At 44.9% G+C, this 13,836-nt stretch overlaps 1 long non-coding RNA gene across 1 annotated transcript in view; it reads right to left on the bottom strand.

Annotated features, from left to right (window-relative positions):
• LOC110301042 overlaps positions 1-13,836 on the bottom strand; it is a 33,133-nt gene that overhangs the window by 2,140 nt on the left and 17,157 nt on the right. Inside the window, exon 4 of the long non-coding RNA XR_002378663.1 lies at positions 352-461. This is a non-coding gene — a long non-coding RNA (uncharacterized LOC110301042). The remainder of the gene's footprint in view (positions 1-351; positions 462-13,836) is intronic.

The raw sequence follows: 13,836 nt of genomic DNA, 5'->3' as shown, positions 1-13,836 counted from the left end.
TCTATGTAACTATCCATGTGTCTGTTATCTATGTATCTATGTAACTATCCATGTGTCTGTTATCTATGTATCTATGTAACTATCCATGTGTCTGTCATCTATTTGTCTATGTATCAATCTATCTATATATCAATCTATGTATCTATGTATCTATCTATATATCTCTCTATGTATCTATCTATATATACATAGATTTATGTATTTATCTATATATCTATTTATGTATCTATCTATATATCTATTTATCTATCATTATGTATTTATGATATATCTGTGTTTATGTATCTATCTATATATCTATTTATCTATCATTAATTCATATATCTCTCTAGCATTTATCTTACTACTTACCTACCTGACATTCCCTGTAGAGAGCTGACTTCTCAATACGGGGCTGGCTGAATGGTCCCTGCTACTTCTTTGCATCTGATCCTGGGTCTTGAATTCCACTGAGTATGCAGCTGAGAAGGGGGTAACATGAAAAGTAGAGAGGAGGAATCACCCAGAGTCAGTAAACACAAATTGGAACAGAGTGATCAGCTAACTCCATGCCTGTTTGCTCAGAGCTNAAAGAGTATCTGAGATTCAAGACTTATGGTTTTAAAATTGGGGAAATTCCAGGTAAATCTGGGGAAATTCCAGGATGTTATGGATGTTATGGTTACTCTAGTTGGAAATCAGAGAGAGATGGCTGAAAACTGTCTGCTCTTGCCAACCTTGACAATATGGTGTCTTAAAGAAGAAGCTGATGCCCAGTGGTGGTGCTAAATAATAGATATGACTCAGAAGTGGANCTGAATAATGGACATGGCCCAGAAAATGAGGAAGCTAAAGAGGGACTTAGAGGGAGGAGTAACTGTGGGCTCTACCCTAAGGAGTTAAATGACAATTAGCATCAGCCACAAAATGGCTGCCAGCATCACTTTCCTGTCCAGGAAAGGGATAGGATTGGGGGCGAGGTTGGGGTGTGGGGGAGGTGGTTGGAAAGGGAGGNCCTCTCGGCCAAATTTGTAAAACCCTTCCCCTTTCTTTCTGCGGGAAACTGAGACTCAGAGGGACAAGATCACCTGCCCAGGTCCACAGAGCTAGCAAGAAATCTTGGATCTGGAGCTCTGTCCCAACCAGGCTGTGTCTCGCAGGCTGTGGGAAACTCATGCTGTTAACAGATGGAGTTATTGGGGGGGGGGTGGTGGTCCAAATCCCATGTATAGTAGTCAAGGCTCAGGTGAGAGTCCCTGGACACATACAGAGGTATATGGTGTGGGCTGGTATTGTACCTACCCCAGCAAATCATTCTGCTGCAAGGTTAAGTGGGCTCACTATGGTGCCCATTTCACAGGACATCTGTGTGGGTTAAGGGAGTTGATTCAAGGACTCCAGAATCCAGTGAGTTACTCAAGAGTGTGCAAGTATTCAGGGTTCACTCATAGAAGAAATGCTTTCATGGGTGATTTTTACCCAACTCTGGGAGTAGCCCCTCAGGNCAGGAGGATCAGATGAAGTAGGGGGTGGAAGCCACCTCTGTAGAGCCGTGTGGTTATAGAGCTGAGTTGGGNGTACTATCAGACCACGAGAAGTGAGCTCCCCAAGAAGTTTTTCAGCCACCTTTCCCAGCAGCACAGCAGAGGAGGGTCGCTGTTGCACCTCCCTGCCAGCCTGCAGTACTGGGCGAGTCAGCAGGACTCCTGTACATCAGGATAGACCATAGGCTGAAATGGAGCAAGCTCCTCACAGCCAGCCTTGCCGCAGGCGCTGGGGGCAAATGCACCAGTTTCTCAGGGTTTGCTGCTAAATTTAGAATCTAGTGTCTTAGTGAGCTCAGCTTGTGTTTAGTCAAAGGTAAAATCCAGGGCTGATGAAATACACCTACCTATTGCTGTCCAGTTGCCCTGTCCTACAGCTCCTNGGGTGTAGAGGGAGGCATACGCAGCTAGGAAGTTGACAGTTACACTCTGTGCCTAGGTTTGGGCTGCACGGTGACCAGTGACCGGTGACTGGTGACTGGTGACTGTGGCAACTCTCTGACTGAGCCATGGCAACAGCTGCCTCAGACCTACTGACCAACGGCTTGCTCAAAGCAGGGTCGGTTCAGAGCTGTCTTCTGGAAGCTTCGGCTGTCCTTTGAATTTAGCACGAGGAGGAATGGATTGACCGTGGGATCTTATGAGCCCTAGAGGTCTTATCTGCTGGTTTCAGGGTATCTGTTATTTTTCAAGGCCAGGACAGATGATTGGCTTAGTGGAAGTCCGGAGTGGGGACCCAGAGGGTATGTTTGTGTGTCAGTGNAGGAGCTGCCAAAGCAAGCACCTGGAACTTTCTATCCGTCAGGTCATGAAATCAATTCAGTGGTTCACAACCAGCATTTAAAGGAGTGGAATAAAAAAAAAAAAGAAATCAAAGAGTGCTAGGAAAAGAAAGACTGGCTGGGGTTTTGAAAATTGTCATTCGTGAAGGTGAACGCTCGCTGGTAATACAAAATAAGGCCAAAGTCTGGCCCAGAGAGGCTCTGCCACAACAGAATTCCTCAAATTGTGTGCTTCCCACGCAAGTCCGAGGAACCGAGTTTAGAGCCTCAAGACCAGTATAAAAAGCCGGGCATGGTGGTTTCCAATAGTAATTAGGATTACATACCTGTCTTCCTAACATCGAGGGGGTGGAGACAGGAGGATCACTCATTGTAGCTAGTTTCCAGGTGATTTTGAATTCATAAGCTCCAGGTTCTGTGAGAGAACCCATGTCAAATTTAAGGTGGGTAATCCTAGAGGAAGACACTTGACATTGAGTTCTGGTCTCCACATGCAGGTATACACACATGAGAGCACACATACACGCACACCCTCCACCTCTATCACACACAAAGGCGGGCCTGAATTTGAACCCTCGATCCCTCTGCTTCTCTGTGGTCCTGGCCCATGTGGCAGCTTCAAGTCTCCATCTCTCTCCTCCTCTCCTTTAAAATGGACAACATTTTCCTCTAAGGGCTATTAATAAAAGCTAGAGCTGATATTTGCCCAAGGTGACGAATGAGTAATAGGTGCTTGGAACCTGGAAGCTACCTAACAAAGAGNACCAGGAGAGCTGGGTGGAGGTGGCGGGGGTTGGGGACGAAGCTTGCTTGGGACCCAGAAGGAAATGTTCAGCNGAGTTGACAGCTAAACAGAGCCACCATATGTAAAGAGGCACGAGAAGGAAAGATGAGGAGTACAAAGGGTCTTTTAGAAGAGCAGCTATGGCATTAGGCTGGTATTCACAGGAGTGAGTAGCAGGTAGGATGTGATAGGAGATAGGTGTGACTCCAGACATTGGGGCCTTTTGATGGTGATGGTTAAAAGATGATGCTTTGGGGATTGATCATCATCCTGGGGTGGGGGAAACACAAGGATATTTGTGATTGAATATGTCTGTTGCTTTCTTTTGCCTGAGGAGACACACAGAAAGTCCATTGACTCCAGGCAAGACACCAACAAAAGAAATGATTCCATATAAGTCGAGTTTGGTGAGGCAATGAGTTTGTTGAGATTACATACAGGAACATGAGTGACTCTCGGGTATCTACACTCCTGAAATGCAGTCCCATTCCTGCATGGATGAAAACTTACAATTGCATCATCTCTAGAATCTGCTGTGTAACCTGTAGGCAGTTGNATCACTGAAGAACCTCTGGTACCTCAAAAATACCTCTGTTATATCTTGGGTGGAAAGAGGTGCCTTGTGAGCCTCTGCTTCCTTCCATGAGGAGTACCGTTAGTCCCAACTGGCAAGTGAGCAAATGAGGGTTTCATCTGTGAGGGTTTCAAGTCAATGATCCAATTCAAGATGGCACTGACCCGACCAGGATGAATTAGCTACTTTTTCTGTGGCTGTGATAAAATGACAAAGAGGAACTTACGGAAGTAAGAGTTTATTTTAGTTTACAGTTCCAGAGAGATCAGATGCTTGGCGTTAGTGGGAGAGATGGAGGTAGGCTCAGGAATCGGAGAGATCACATCTCCATCCGTACGTAGAGATCAGAGATAGGGAGCTGGAAGTGGGGTGAAGCTATNAGTGCTCAAAGCCTGCCTGCAATAACTCTCTTCCTCCAGCAAAACTGTATATATCCCCACACACAGCGCCACTAACTGGGGACTAAGTGTTCAAACATCTGAGACTGTGGAGGACATCTCTCAGTCAAACGGCCTCACTAGAGGAAATAGCCACTCACCAATGTCCCTTCCCAAATTGAAGTATTGGATTTACTGGTTAATGGGATTGTATTGAGAGGCAGGGCCTTTAAGGAGTGATTCATGAGGCTCTGCCCTCATGAATGGGGCTCTGCCCTCATGGAAGGGGCTGAGGCTCTTATAAAGAGGCTCCTTGCAACATCTGCTCAGTTGCCATTCTGTCTTCTATCATGTGAATATGGAGCAAAAGGACCCTCATCAGACACCAGGCCAACATCTTGACTTCTGACTTTTCGGCTTTTCGAACTAGGCACAGTATATTTCTGTTGTCTATAAACATGCACCCTTAGGTATTGTGTTATATAGCAGGACAAATGAATTTAGTAAGGGGCTCAGTGGGGAGCTATAATCAGATTTTCCTTGGGCTTAGCTTCTGTGATGCTTTTTCTCCAAGGCTAATTTATAAAACTATTTGGAGGTTCATCTCACCACGTTGACCTAATGAGAAGTCCTCTATTGGCTGGGTCATTAAATTTAGCCTAATAAGAGAGGGCATGGGCTTGCTTGTCTGGGCTGCCCTCATCCAGTAATGAGCTCACCATTCCTGGAAGTAAGCAAGTAGAAGCTAATATAGCTCTGGAGAACAACAGTATGGAGAGGGAAGTTTTAAGTTCTGAAGGATACAGTTGGATCAAATGCCTTTGGAGGGCTCATTTGTTACAGATACAGGATGGAAAAGGCACCCTGAGAGTTGACCTAGAAATTTCTCTTTTCTTTCCACATTGAAGTTTGACGAGAGGGTCTGGGTCAGAGAGACATGCATGGTTTGAGTCTCTCCTTCCAGAGTGCCAGAAGGAGAATATAATGTCATGTTTCTGTAGATGCAAGTTGTCCTATGTGAGGAGGCCCAGACCCCATGAATCTCTGTCAAACTGACATATGACTTGGCATTCCTGAGCAAAGGGTAGACACATGGAGGAAAGACAGGGCTTTTAATCCTCATGCATGGGCTTGAAAACTGCATCTCCCTACCTGGGCTGGGTTGCTTTAGACAGCTGTGAAACTTGTGGGTCTGAGATATGTAGGTTCCAAATGGAGGGTGGTCCAGTAGGATTACTGTGGGGTATAGAACAGGCAGGTATGTGAAGAGATCAATAGCTAGTAGTTGTGGTGGTGGTGGTGGTGGTGATGATGATGATGATGATGGTGGTGATGATGATGATGATGGGGGCACTTGAACATACACACTATTTTTATTGGTTATCACAAAATGCATGACCCTTGACCCACTCAAAAAACTTCCATCAGTGGTTGAATTGTAAAGGACTCTAGAAGGCNNCTGGTGAGCTTCCAAGTAAGGGATGTGACCCTCTGGCCACATCCAATTATGGCCAGTAAGGCTTACAGGGACATAGTTATCCATGTTGGCCAGGGCTGGAGGAACCTTAGGACATCTGTTGAAGAGGTTCAGATTTCCTGGGGCAGGGAATAGTTTCAGAAGTGAAGGAGTACTGAGAACAAGGAGGAAGGTTTTTTTTGGGGGGGCGGGGCAGTTGGACAAAAAGACCCTGGTAGGAGGATGGTGAGGTGGCTCAGTGAGTAGAAGTACTTACCACCAAGCATGACAGCCTGAGTTCAGTCCTTGAAATCCACATGGTGGGAAGGGAGAACTAATTCCTGCAAGTTGTCCTCCCCTCCCCCATGTGTAAATAAATGTACACTCACTGTGGATTCTATTCCTCCCTGCTCCCAGTAGGTTTTGGATGCTTGCCACCTCTATTGTGTGCAGCTCCCACTCACANAATCAACTNAGGGCTAGAAGGGAGACCACAGAGATCCAGCGTGGTNCCTACCTCATGATNTTCATGGCTTTGCCATTCTTGGTCTTTGAGGGAGAAGCCTGGGTTCTGCTTCTCACCCTAAGATGTGGCAAAGGTGGCCCGCTGGCACTCTGTTGAGTGAGTGTTACATAAGACAGCATCTTAGCAGACTGAAGCCGGCTCTCTCTTTTGGGCTTTCTGGAGGTACCAGATTGTTGGAGACTCCCACATGGCAGGGAAGCACAGAAAGCTTCCAGAATTCAAGTGGCCTCCAGCCAATACCCGGCAAGAAACTAGGGTCCTCTGCCATATAGCCACATGGAAATGAATTGTGCTAATAACCCAAGTGAACTTAGAGTTGGACTCCTCCCCAGTCAAGCTCCATATAAGAATGCAGTCCTGCCGGCACCTCCATTACATCCTGGCAAGACCCAGAACACAGAACCCAGCTCAGCTGTGCCTGGACTCTTGCCCCACGGAAAGGGCAAGCTGGTAAATGTTTGCTTTTCAAACTGCTAAATTGCGATAATTTACTATGTAGCATAGAAAACTAATAATATCCGTTTCCAACATTAAGTATAGCTTTTATCCATTCAGTCTACTGTTCAATTTCCATTTTGTATTCTAACTAATATATTAACATATAATAAACGTATCCAGTGCCAACATTTTAGAATTTGCGAAGGATTCATATGAAAGCATCTTCCCTTGTGCCTTGTTCTCAGTTACTCAGTTTCTCTCCCCGGGGCAACACGTGCCACCAGTTTCTTATTTATCTTTCCAGAAAATTCTCCCATCTGTGTGCAAATTCCACTCCATATGTAGCTCTCTCTGGCACTGACTGCACCTTCCTCCAAAGACTTCTCTGCCTTTGCTATTCAGGCTTGGAAATCAGTCTTTATCATTCCTGTCTTGTCTTTTGAAAAGATGGATGGTTAGTAATTTAGTGGCCAGTCTCCAGGTGATGGATTTTTCAAGTGGTGTCTAATCTTTTTTTTTTAACAAACAATATTGAAACATGAGTTGGTGCCTTTGTGATGAGATACAAGTCTGTTCTGCAGGCGAGATGGAATTTGGGAGTACTAAAGCAGATACCTATTTTAATATTGTTGCTTTTCTTCCATAAATTTGTAACAACATTCCTTTATAGCAGCTAAATAAGAGTCTGTTTCTTTTACTCTCATCAAGCAATAGCCATATTTTTGCCCCTTGACACACTATCAGGTAGAATATATTTTGTTGGTGCTTTTAATTGGACACTGAGAACTTCCATGGATTAAGAAACTGTGTATTTTCTTCCACTAAGCTTGGTTCATATTCTTTACCCATTTTCTTAATTGCTTGTGGGTCTTTTATTTCATTTTGCCGGATTGATGTGTAGNGGGCTGTATCTATTAGAATAATTAGCTTTTTGTTTGGCATTTGAATTGCAAATTCTGTATTTTCCTCCGCTGCATTTTGATTTTGTTTATGAGTCTTTGCAATGTTTATTCCTTCAAAGTCAAATTTGCCACTTTTCTCTCCTTCTCTTTCTCCTTCTCCTCTTCCCTCTCTCCCCTCTCTTTTCTCTCTCTTAGCTGCTGTATTTTGCTGGACTTGAGTCATACTTATAAAGTCCTTCCTTACTCTGAGAAAAATAATAAAAATGTCCAATTATTACACTTCAAAAAATGTCAGTTAAATATAGTGCAAGAAAATTGGTCCCTTTGAGACCGACCAACAAAAGAACCTTTGCTGTGAGCCACGGAGAAAGGAGAAATTTCAACTTTGAAGTCAGAACATGAAGCTGCCTCTCTTCTGGGCAGAGACTAACAAAAGGTCAAAGAGATTCTAGCTCGGGTCAGCCTGACCCAAGCTCTGCCGCTACCCATATTGTATTCCAGTTCCTGGTCCTGACACCCAGAGGGCACAAAGCCCATGGTACCAGTGACAGTGTCCTCACCTGTAAAATGGGAGTGTCACCATACACTTCACCTTGCCAGCCTTGCAGAGTTGCTCNGAGGATCAAATGATACCAACAAACATGGAAAGGCCTGGACACCCTAACCCCTGNCACCCNTCCTTCATGCCTGTCTATGGCCTCTCTGGGTTTCCCAGCATACATATGCCTCACTCAGTTAACACCAATGAAACCAACCCAGCTGGAAAGCCTCAAGCCATACCTCACATCTGTTCTCCACATCTTCCACAGCCAAGCAGCTCCAAGGCCCCCTGCCAGNACTCTCTGATGCCTCTTGTATCTGTTTTCCTTGTTCTCTTCTGACCATCCTGCCTTTGCTCTCTTTCTGTTNGGACCATTTCAGTCATGTCCCCAGGGACTAGCTGCTACTGGTCCCTTTTCTCCCTCACTCTGCTGTTCTGTGCCTGGCCTTGGAGAGGTTCTGGCTACACCTGGTTGGAACTAACTCGAGTTTCTTTCCACCCACAGCTATCATTTGTCCTGGGGTACAGGACATTAGTTTATTTGGTGTAATAAGTTCTAGGTCAAGCAGGTGTGATTCTTGTGGCTTAAGCCAATCATGGAACTTGATGTTTCTTGCCAGTGACTGGTTTAGAGGTGGGCATGGGAGGCAATTTTAGCCAATTAGATTCGAGAGGAAGTCAATCAAATTCTGGAGAAGAGTTTCTTGCTCTGAAAAGGGGAGAATTATTTTCTACCGCTGCATGTTCACTGGTCTGTATGTGACATTGGGGACTGTGTGGGTTTCTTGAGTATCTTCAGCTGATAAGGGTAGGAAGGAAATAGGGCAAGTGTGGTCTAATATTCAACAACTGCCCACTTAATAATTAAGCCCACCTCCAGGCTTATGTGAGGTAAATAAATGCATTGGGTTTTTGTTATATGAGCAATGTCACTGCTAACAAATAGGACATCTTTGGACATAGTGGGGTGTTGTGTGCTCTTTACTGGGAAGACATGAACAAATATCTCTTCTCTCCAGATAGAGTAGTGGTTATAAAACATAGAGATTCTACCCAAGTCTAGCTTGGTGAACCCAAGAGTTTAATGGAGTTACTTCTAGGAGCAGCTATTCAAAGACAGCTACACTATGAAGAAGCCCACCACAGTGTGTGGGTNATGCCTCAAGACAGCTACACCATTGGAACTCCCCAGACAGCTCACAGNAGATCCACAAGAGAGCCTCTTCTTCTCAGAAAGTATTTACTTTTTACTTTTTTTTTTTTTAAATCAGCCCTGGAGGAGCTAGCAGAACTTGTAGCCACTCGTGAGTATCCAGAGTCTCCTGCCTTCCCTCCAGTGGAGAAATGTTTCAATCAGAAGGAAACATCTACACAACACATGGGGTGGAACTGATACATGACTATGTCTATCACTGGAGCTATCTGGTTTACCCAGGGCATGTTTGCTTGGTTAATATGTTTCCTTGTCTTGGCCTAGAGGAGGAGCGAAGGTTTGGGAATCTAGCAGAGATAGTGAAATGAGGAGAATGGAGGGATGTTAAAGACATTGTCTTCTCTCTGACCACCTCCAGGTGAGTTTTCTGGAAGGGAAATGTTTTGAGTAGGGCCAGGAGGCAGAGGAGTCAAGATTATGGAAGATGTGATGTGTCCCCATGTTAGTTTTCTATTGCTTATGCCCAAAGTACTCAAGAAAATCAACTTAATGGAAGAAAACTTTGAGCTCATGGTCCTATTGCTTCTGGGATTGTGGGAAGACAAAGCTTCATGGGAAAGAACGTGTGGTAGAATCAAGTTGTTCACCTGAAGGCAAACAGAAAGCAGAGAGTAGAGAGGAAGTGGCCACAGACAAGATACAGCTCCTGGATTGGCTTGTTTTATGTGCCAATTTAACACAAGCTAGAGCCATCAAANAGGAAGGAGCCTCAGCTGAGGAAAGANTCCATGAGATATAGCTGTAAGACACTNTCTCTGTTGGTGATCAATGGGAGAGGGCCCAGCCCATGGAAGGTAGTACCATTTCTGGGCTGGTGGNTCCCGGGTTTTGTAAGAAAACAAGGAGAACAAGTCAAGGATAGCAAGCCAATAAGCAACACCTCTTCATGGCTTGTACATCAGCTTCTGCCTCCAGGTTCCTGCCCTGTTTGAGTTCCTGTTCTGATTTCCTTNAATAGTAAATAGCAATATTGAAAAAAGTGAAAGAAGACCCTTTCTCCCCATCTTGCATTTTGGTTAGGGTGTTTCCTTACAGCAATTGAAACCCTAACTAAGGCATGCCTCTGAGGGCTTCATTTCAATCCGGTTCCACCTGCTTCAGTTTATACGGCTACAAGGTAGTTCATCAGATCGTAAGCCCATTGATGAGTATACTAGCCCTCTGGTGAAGTCAGAACCCTCATGACCCAGTCACTTCTCAATTGCCCCACATCTGAACACTGTGCATGAGGACAAGCCTTTAAGACACAAGTCTTTGGCGNGGGGCATTCTAGATCTAAACTATGATAGGTCCTAGGATGCAAGTTGACTCAGGACCCAACAGGTGGGCAAGAATGGGGATGAAGGAGACTGCTGTAAGAACTCAACCATGAAAGAGAAAGTGGCCTGACCCTAGATGGTGACAGTCGGTTGTGAAGGATGGCTAGATAGTTCTCCCCAGGGAGAGGAATGATCAAAGANGAAGTTTACAAAGGCCATGTTTGTGACTGTATTCATAGAGTCTGAATCTCTGACCTGGCNATCTGTAAGTGACATAGCATCACTGCTAGAAAAGGGTAGGTTATGGGTGAAGGACAGGGAGTCACATGGTTTCAGCAGANGGTGGACACAGCTCCCACTCCCATCCCCAGCTTGGTGGTGAACAATAAGGTAAGTCACAGATCTGGAGATGAGCTGTCTAAAGTCCCCTGTTTTTCCCAGAAGTGGAGGCTGTGGAAGTTGGTGGGTAAGGGTACAGGAAGGTTCTTCCTTGGTCTTGTACCCACCATTGCTTCACTGCACAGTCAGTGGTATTTTGGTACCCTTTGCATTTGTGGCTGCTCTGTTGTTGGAAGAGGGCAGCCTTGGGGCTTTGCATAATACCCAGGGGTAGAGGCATCAGCGTGAATCTCAACAGACCCACATCATGGACTCAATTACTGTGACCCACTATTCCTCAAGCCACATGAGACCTTTCTGTGTTTGTTTTCTCTGTTCCCGTACTAACNGTCCTGTTCAGATGCAATCAGAGTCTGGCCTTGATACTGGTGACAGGTGGGCACCTGCAGCTAGAGTCTGTTGCTATAGCAACAAGTAGGGAAAACTGCCCCAGAGCTCTGGTCTGTTTAGCCCCCAGGGCCAGTCCACTTTCCCATCATTAGCCACTGTCTGAGAAAGTCTGGGTTCTTCCAAAGCAGGAACCTCAAATGGACAGGAAATCAGAGGAGTTTAGCTGACTATATTGTCTTCATCCTTTCTATGTAATTACTCCCTACCACCAGCAACAACTAGGCAATTTCCTGGCTCCTGGTACATTAGTAACAGTCATCCAAAANGTGGCCCCACATCTTGTAGCTATTGGAGTAGTTATGGGGAATAAGACCTGCTAGTGTGAGCCAGTTTCCGGGATCTCAAAATTTGTGGAGCTTCTCTGTGTGAACTAAAGGTGGCCAGGAGGTGCCTTGCTTTTTTCAGCTGCTATGATGAGTGTATTCCATACATCAGCAGATTAAACAACAGCCAGATGTTTTCTTCATATTCTAGCGGTTGGAAAGTCCAGTGAAGATGCTGGCCCTTCGGGCTTCTCAGGACTCTCCCGGCTCACAGATAGCTACCTTCTCCTTGCACTCATGTGGTCGTTCCTCTAAATGCTTTTGGGGCAACATCAAGCTGCCTGGGCCTCTTCTTTATAGAGCTCTACACACCCTCATCATCTCATCTAATTCTAGTTGTTTCCCACACTAACATATGGCAGGTTAAAGCGTCAACGTATGAGTCCTTGAAGATAACAGATACTTAACTCCTAACACAGAGCTTACACAATTTAAAAGTGGCTTATCAGGACCTACAAAGACATGATTCTTATTTCATTTATTCATTCATTCCTTCACTCACTCACTCACTCATTCATTCCATAGGTATTTCTCTCTCTCTCTTTTTTAAAACAGTCCTGCCGTGTAGCTCCAATCAGGTTTGACCTCATGGCCTTCTGCATCAGCCTCCTGAATTCTGGGACTGCATACGTAATGCCATAATGCCTGACCATCGCTTTCCACAGTATTTCTTTTTCTGTAGTTTTTTTTGTTTGTTTTTTTTGTTTTTTGTTTTTGTTTTTGAGACAGGGTTCCTCTGTATAGCCCTGGCTCTCCTGGAACTCACGTTGTAGGNCAGGCTGGCCTCGAACTCAGAAATCCGCCTGCCTCTGCCTCCCAAGGGCTGGGATTAAAGGTGTGCGGCACCACCACCCGGCTTCTGTAGTTTTTGAAATTAAAATATAATCATATAAATGTCTCCTTCCTTTTCCTTCCTCCAACACTTTTTGGGTACCACCCACTTTGTCTCTCAAATTCATAGTTTCTGTTTCTTTAATTGTTAATGTGTGTATGTGTGTGTGTGTGTGTGTGTGGTGTGTGTGTGGTGTGTATGTGCATATGCATATTACCAAATGTATAACTAGAACCTTCTTTTCAGTCTATGTAATGTTACTTGTATGTATACAATCCAATCCAGGGCCTCTTCCCTAAGAAAAACTTGCTCTCCTGTTCTCAGCATGCTTTAGCTGCCTGTAGTTCTTGGTCTAGGGTTGAGATCCGATGACATGTCAGCATGCTATTGATGTTATCTGTGTTCAGGTCTTGTTTAGATGCTCCTGTTGATGAGACTTCCTGGGTGTGGCTTCTCTGACATCCCTAGGAGACAACCTCACAGCAAACTTCTGTCCCTCTGGCTCTTACAATTTTCCCACCCCCTTTCCTTTATGATCCCCGAATCTTAGGCACAGGACTTGTGTTGTAGCTGTATCAGATGGGNCTGGGAACTTTGATTGTTTATAGTATTTTTTTTTTGTAATATTTTCTATCACATAGTACTTTTTTGAGTGTCATGCACTGTTTAATGTGCTAGGGATAGGGTGGTGAGCAAAACAGACTTATATTTCTGCAACCTTGTGGTAGTAAGAGATGGAAAAATAAAACCAGTAAGTGGTAGTACAATTATAGTGTGCAGAGCAGGAGGGGACACAGAGATGTTTCAGAAGTTAAGAGCACTGGCTGTTCTTCTAGAGGACCCTCATTCAATTCCCAGCAACCACATGGTAGCTCCCAAGAGTATGTAAGTTTAATCCCGGGAGAGCCAATGCCCTCTTCTGGCCTTGATAAGCACTGAACATACGTAATGCACAGACATACACACAGGCAAACACTAATACACATAAAAAATAAAAATAAAATAAAGATTAAAAAATGCACAGAGCAGAGGAGAGTGATGGAGTAAGGGATGACTCCTCTTATGGGAGGTTGTAGATCAAGGCAGGCAAGACTGAGGGGGCATTTGTCGCTTGNCTGAAAGAAGCATCTTGCAGCCTCTCCAAGCACAGCAGCTACTGTTGATCCCTCACTACTGCTTTTGGATAAATCTGCTCTCCTCTAGGCTGCTTCTTGAAGATGGCTGGCTGGCATTCCTTGTTAGCTCCCAGAGGGACTTTGCAGCAGTTTCTCAACCTCATAGCACTCACACTGTCTCCACACTGCCTTAGTTCTCCCAAGTGTGCTTTGGGGACAGCACAACCTCATGATCCCCACTGCAACCCTGGACACTGGCTTATCCCCACTGCCTTCAAAACAAAANCCCCTGATAGACCTTTATTGCAGCATAGGCACAGAATGGTTTTGAAGAGATCCTCAATTCCCCCAACAACATCTGCTTCTCCAACAACTGGGACTGAGGCAGAACTGGAAAAAAAA

The sequence above is a fragment of the Mus caroli genome, chromosome 9 (assembly GCF_900094665.2).
Source record: "Mus caroli chromosome 9, CAROLI_EIJ_v1.1, whole genome shotgun sequence".
Taxonomy (NCBI): domain Eukaryota; kingdom Metazoa; phylum Chordata; class Mammalia; order Rodentia; family Muridae; genus Mus; species Mus caroli.
This window is presented reverse-complemented; position numbering and strand designations above follow the sequence as displayed.